Source organism: Lolium rigidum, chromosome 3 (genome assembly GCF_022539505.1).
Source record: "Lolium rigidum isolate FL_2022 chromosome 3, APGP_CSIRO_Lrig_0.1, whole genome shotgun sequence".
Lineage (NCBI taxonomy): Eukaryota > Viridiplantae > Streptophyta > Magnoliopsida > Poales > Poaceae > Lolium > Lolium rigidum.
The window spans coordinates 204,956,127-204,962,633 of NC_061510.1; the positions used below are offsets into that span (position 1 = coordinate 204,956,127).

At 41.7% G+C, this 6,507-nt stretch overlaps 1 long non-coding RNA gene across 3 annotated transcripts; it reads left to right on the plus strand.

The window, feature by feature from the left end:
• Positions 1 to 2,080: 2,080 nt before the first annotated feature.
• LOC124702915 lies at positions 2,081 to 5,650 on the plus strand. 3 transcript variants are annotated; one of them, XR_007002793.1, is made up of 8 exons: positions 2,084 to 2,410; positions 2,488 to 2,636; positions 3,047 to 3,124; positions 3,216 to 3,280; positions 4,007 to 4,127; positions 4,525 to 4,604; positions 4,737 to 4,803; positions 5,295 to 5,650. It is a non-coding gene; the product is annotated as an uncharacterized LOC124702915 (long non-coding RNA). The 3 variants fall into 3 exon arrangements; XR_007002794.1 differs by having other exon boundaries at positions 2,081 to 2,636; positions 2,994 to 3,124; XR_007002792.1 differs by having other exon boundaries at positions 2,089 to 2,636.
• The last annotated feature ends 857 nt before the right edge of the window (positions 5,651 to 6,507 follow it).

The following is a 6,507-nucleotide window of genomic DNA, read 5'->3' on the forward strand; positions in this document are numbered from 1 at the left end:
CAATACTATAGCGTAAGTGTGACAACAATTACTCAAAATAGTATAAATTACACATAGGCTTGGGTATGGATTTGTGATATATTGAATTACTCAATTAACTCATTTGTAAATTGAATAGTTCAATATAAACCAACAATATTAAGTGGGCATGAGGTTGAATACGTATGATAGGTGTCGGGATTTGGTTCGTGGATCATAATGGATAACAAGGGTTTAACACATGTGATATGTTGTAGGGTTTCTCGACCTCACCTGAGCAAGGTGAAAGTCTAAAATATGACATGTCACACTTTACTCAAATAATTCAGTTGTTATTTGAATTCTATGAACTAGGATAATATGTTGTGAAGAGATGTGATCATGGAACATGGTGAATGTGTCTAAATGATTTGCATAGTCGAAGAACTATATTGCGGACCATAGAAATACCGCGAAAACTAAGCGTGCGAATCTGACATGCAAAATGCTCAGAACGATCTACGTATTTTACTGATTTCAACGGTATAAAGTTTGTCGAAAACCGACGTGTAGAACTCAAGATATGGATTTCACAATACGCGTTAGAATTCTAATGGTGTCTGAAAAGTTGTCCGAACAAATTAATCGGGTGGAAAAACTTCTAACACAAAAGTTGTAGAGGATTTAAATACAAGCTCAACGCAAGAAGAATGATTCAAAACGGAGCTCTAAAACTGAGGATATAAATTTTCGAAGTTCCAACGTGAACTAGTACAAAGTACCATACCGATGATCAAATGCACTGAATATGCGACTTCTGATACGGTTCAGTCAACTAGCCTAACCTGGTCATTTAGATTCAGTCGAAAGGCCTATGATGCCACTGCGTGATTCAAAATCTAAGCTGTGCTCGGACGACTTACAGCGGCAGAACGTGGTCGACGACGGTGAGGGATGACCACGACGAGGCAGTGGTGTACAACCACGTCGACCCGGTGGTCTTCGGCCGCGTGCTAATCGACGTTCCGTGATGATGGGGCGTACCGCGTACACACGTACGTGGTCTCCGGTCTTCAGCCGCTCCTCCCGTGTGCGCAACGGCCACCTTCGGGAATTTTTGGCAAAAGAGACCACCGTGTCCAAATCATTGATAAAAAGGCCACCTCTGAATCGAATTGACAAAAAGAACCCCCTCCGGCGTGGCGGCAGTGCCCCCTGGCGATACGTGGCCACATGCCGCCGATGGGCGTGGCGGCAGCTCATGCCGGCACTCAGCATGGCAGCACGTTAGGAAGGACGCGTCGTTCGTCCATCGCCGTTACGTGCTGTGGGACATGCCGCCCCCGCGCATGGCGGCAGGGCGATGTGGAGGCTGCCTCCACTCCAGGCGGCGGCATGGCCCGCCAGTTTCGGGACGCAGCGACTTTGCAGCCAGTTGCGGGACACAGCGAGTTTGGACGCACTTTGATGCATTTTCGTAGACCACGCGCGGGATTCTGCCGACATGCACGCACTTTGATGCTGTAAAAGAAGCTGCTACTATTTCCAATTAGGGTGCTTTGAACTGTTGCAAACTTTGCTGCTTTCGGTGTGATTGCTGCGAAACTGTTGCAAATTGAGATGATACGGTCGCGGGCGCAGATTCTCTGGTACTTCTCCGTTTAAAAATAGGTGTCTTACTTTTCTCTACATATATATGTATGTAATGCATTTTAGTTAGAAAAGCATCCGTATGTAGATAAAGTTGAGACATCTAGACAGTGCAATAAATAAAGCATGGATTGATTCCGTCGAGTTGACCTGATTGTATATAAAGACCTTATTCGCTGTCTCTCTCGCTCTCACTCTCACTGTGAACACACTCAGTCTCTGCTCACTTAGTTGATGTCTCTTGCTCTGCGTCGTTAATATCTCTTACTCAGTTAGTTCATGTCTATTGATTGAGTGCAGCCTGGTTGATTCCGTCTTTGCTCAAGGTAAGGATTACAAGAAGCTAGAATTGAGAATAAGCAAGTGCGTGTGGGTGGGGCGCCCTCTCGCGCTATCCACGATAGCCGAGTGCCGTGCGAGGGTTGGTTGTTCTGGCCTCGTTTCATCTCTACCAATTGGCCCACGTGGCGGCAGAGGAAAAAGATACAGGGGAGGGGAAAAGAGATCGTGACCTGGGCATAGGAACCCTATCCACATTCCTCCTTGCTGCCGCCGCCTCTCTCCTTCTCCCGGCGTCTCTCCCTCTTCCCCTCTCTCTCCGTTAGTCCTCCACAACTCATTCACACGGCATCGGCGTCCATGGTGCGGGCAAGCCGGAGGAAGAAGATAGGGTCAAACTCCGCTGCTTGCCGGCCAGAGCGAGGGCAACTGACGTGACCCTGGCGACGGTGGCGGAGGCGGTGCTTCTTGTGCGGTGCTGGACCATGGCGACGTGGGGGGCGGCCTCGTCTACAAGCACAAGGTGAGAAATATGAAGTGGGAAAATCAATTGTGTCGTCGTCCTCTTACTCGTTGCTTCCTATCTCCATGTTGGCCTAGGCGAGATCTGCTGACCCATGAGGACAAGTTGACCTACATGGATTCTATGCGGAGGGGACGCGGCCACCTGGAGGCGGACGCAGCAGGCCGGCGGCAGTGCGTCGATCTGGGCGACCTCCAGGGAGAGGGGCCACTGACTGCAAGTTGAGGTGAGATGAATTTTACACTTGGCTCTCAGATTCCTAAGTTTTCCCATGCGGAGCCTATTTGTGTTTTGGATTGGTCAGTTGGTTGCAGCTGTGATGCGCAAGCTTTCCGTAAGGGACATATGTGAGCTAGGATTTCGCTCTCTCGTAGTTTAGGATCAGATGTGGAGGTTTGTTTGCCCTTGACTATTTGTACGGAGGTGTTTGGTGGATGGTTTGACGAATGATAGTTGATTTGCCATATTGATTGTGGGCATTATATAAATATGGTTGCAACTCAAAGTTTGGAATGAAACCACCAGAAGTGAAAATTATAAAGCATGTATCCTGTTTTGCTTTTTTACACCATGTGCTTCTTAGGGGGCAGAAACAGAGTTGTTACTTTTGGCGCTAATAATTCTTACTTGTTTCAGAGGAGTGGCATGTCTAATGTACAATGATGCAAGGATTGGATTAGATCCAATTGACAAGTACAAGAATACACGATCCAGGTGCCAACTTTGAATTTTTTTGATATCTAATATTGGGGTTCAAAGTGTTATCTTACCGAGTTTGCTTCTCTTCTATTTTTTTTATTGGCAGGCAATGCCACATGGGCATGGATATGTTCATTCTCTTCTTTATTCAAGCAGTTTACTTGGGCAATGGTATGCTTGTTGATTAAAAAATTGGCTGTATTTGCTCATTCAAGAGCCATTCCCAGTCAGACAAGTTGGCTTGTTTGAAGAAAATTAACTGTTACCTGAAATAGTATTTAAGTAATCAATCGAAGACCAACTGTGTGCACTCAAATCTTATGAACATTTTTTTATGATACTTCCCATTTTTTCGACTGGAAGAGTGTAGGGTGGAAATGGGTTATCTTTTCTGGGGACACAAATAGATTGCTCTTCAATGTTTGCACAATGCCTATTTGATTGCTTTTAACTAATGCAGGAACCGGGAACTTAGTTCTACCATATTTTTGTAGGAAACATCATTAGCATTAGGTTTGAGTGCCACCAAGGCCTACAATGTTAATTACCTTGCCTTTCCCCAAGAGTTTGGGGAAAAGGACGCAATTGGTGGCATAACCAAACTTACTCATTTTGATGGTAAATCTGTTGTATTCACCTCAATTCATGTGAACTTTACATGGGTTCAGCTTAGGTGGACAATAATATTACGAGTTAATAGTGATTATAGAGTAGACCATACTGTTATTTGCATCAAAAAGAATTAGGTGGCTTTAGATTGGTCCCTTACCATCCATTTAATCCATTCGTTATGAGGTTCTGATGGAAGAATGCATTTTCACGTGTTTTTTCTTCACTTCTGTTCAACTGTTTTGCTCTGTTGAATTTGACCTGGGTATGTTTTTTATGTTTCTGTAGAACAATGGTGATCAATATTGAGTACAATCAGCTTGATGAACTCCTTCGTGCACGTGGGCATCTTGACGGAGACACCGTTTGTCAAACAGGCCACTCTTCATACCCTGGAAATATAAACGAGGTAACAGTTATGTTAAAACACTTTGTCAACCTGGGTCTTATCTCACCGGACCTGGCTGTGAGTGGGTTGATCAAGTTCCCTGATTTCTAGGACATCATGCTGGCCTAATTCAACGTAGGACATCACTTCACATTTTTCATTATTATTGTTTGTGCCATCTCCAAATTGAATAGTTTGTTCAGTATCCACCTTAATACTTCAAACATTTTTGCGCAAATGCACCTAATAGGCTAATACCTCAGAAAAAGAAATCATACTTCCATACCATCTTCATTGTTTAATTGCAATGATATGCTCGTGGAACTATTAATTTGTGTACGATTATTGTTTAGGTTCATATCATCTCCATTGTGTTATGCTGTTTGTGACTGATAGTTTTGCTTTTGCATATTAACAGGTTAGAGTGGGAGATGTTATGTAAGCCATTTAGTCTTCCTGAAGTGGTCATGCTGCAATCTGCAACCGAACATACAGCAGGTAATTAAGTTGAACCTGCTTTACCCACCATACGTCATACTTTTTTACTTTCTTGTGATACTAACTTGCAGTCCTAATATTTTTTTGTTTTGACCGGGCTGTGCTGATATTGATATTACACAATAACAAAAGGGATGATTGGTATGGGAGCAGAAACACGGTGGAGAAAATGCAGATTGGCACTCGATGCGTATGTGAGGTAAAAATCTTACCTCTCCATTGCTGTTAGGTTCCCTGTTAGCATTACTATTTTGTCCTTGGATTGATTCAAGTGTCTTTCCTGATCATCGCTTGCTGGAAGAAGTGAGGAAACGGCCCTCCATGGTGAACAGATTTGTTGCCCTGATTTGGTAAACAGGGAACACATTAATAATTTGCTACAATCTTGTTCATGCCAACAAGGTGTTTGGTTAAATCCAAAAAATGATATAGAGATGAATGAAAAAATATATATTTCTGCCCCAATCAAATATTGATTACCTTGAGCCACTGATTTCCTGTACAATAGTAATTTTGAATCATATAGTTCTGGATATTCTTATTCTTGATTTCCACCTGAAGTAGTTTTTCATTTTCCCGATTGTAAGCTTAATATCATGATCCTCGCAATATTAGCCTGTAATTTTTCTCGTTCTAGGCAACTAAGGGAGAAAATGAACCTTTGGCCTCCTTTATCTTTTCTATTTGCAGGATTAATGGGATACATACAAGCGGAGATATAGGCGAAGTTGCAGTCATGGTGTGCTTGTACATCCATGATGTATGACTACTCGAAGAAGATGCCATGGCTGCATAACAAAGTGACCTGGTAGTATCATGTGTTTCGGTCTTGTTTTTTCTTTTACTGTTTCGTCCATTCAGTTTTGTTCGTGGAGTAAGCAGTTTAGGTTTTTTTAATTATATTGTGAAAGCGATGCCAGCGGGTTCCACCTTGAATTCGGTGTTGAAGAATAATGAGGTTCACCTGTTTGGAATTTCTAAGCACCTTGTTGTAGAGATCGGAATGGCTAATGAGTGGAATTAACTATGCGTTTTGTTTTTCTGCTTGTGGTTGTGGTCCATCACCTCTATTTTGTTCTAGGTAAACTAGACACTTGCATCGGGAGCATACCTACCAATTCTGATGGATTAGAGTGCAGAGGACCTGTGAGGAGGCGCCCCATGGGGCGCCCCAACCACTAGTGTTATATTTATTTACGTAGTTAGAACCTAATTAGTTGTGTAGTGTAATTAGTTTAAGTAGTGCATGTTTTGTAGTTGCACGCATAGATAGGATGAAAATATTAGTACGACATATTATTGATATTATTGAGTAGTATATTAGGACATGCAACATGTAATTAAGCCGTAGATAGCTAATTAAATGTGCCATATAGAATTTATATTTTTTTGTATGCGACATGCAGAGTATATAGACTATGATTTTATGTGTTACGTACAAACATATAAAGTACGAATGGTCCGTTCAAGATCCAAAAATATTAATGTTCTAACTAAATATGTTGAACGTGTATTTTAGGTGAATTTGATTATAGACTGCTTTGATTGCAATAAGGTGGAACTATTTTAAGATATAATTAGAAGTGGAGCGCACGGGCTGAAGTTGAGGTACTAAAATCCGTCCATACTTATTTTAATTTTAGTTTGTAGTTGGTAGTATTAAAATTTGTCGCGTATTAAAAAATAGTATCATCTTATGTTTGGTGTTAAATTTATTATGGAATGAACGAGCGGTAGCGGTCTAATAGAATTATTATGGAATGCTGTTAAAAATATTAAATATGGTGTTGTGTTATGATTATTAAAACGTTAATGGCATGTTAAATATTGTTGTGTTGTAATCTAATATAATTTTAAAAATATGGTTGTGCGGTAGGTACATAGAAACTGTGTTAGTGTTTTA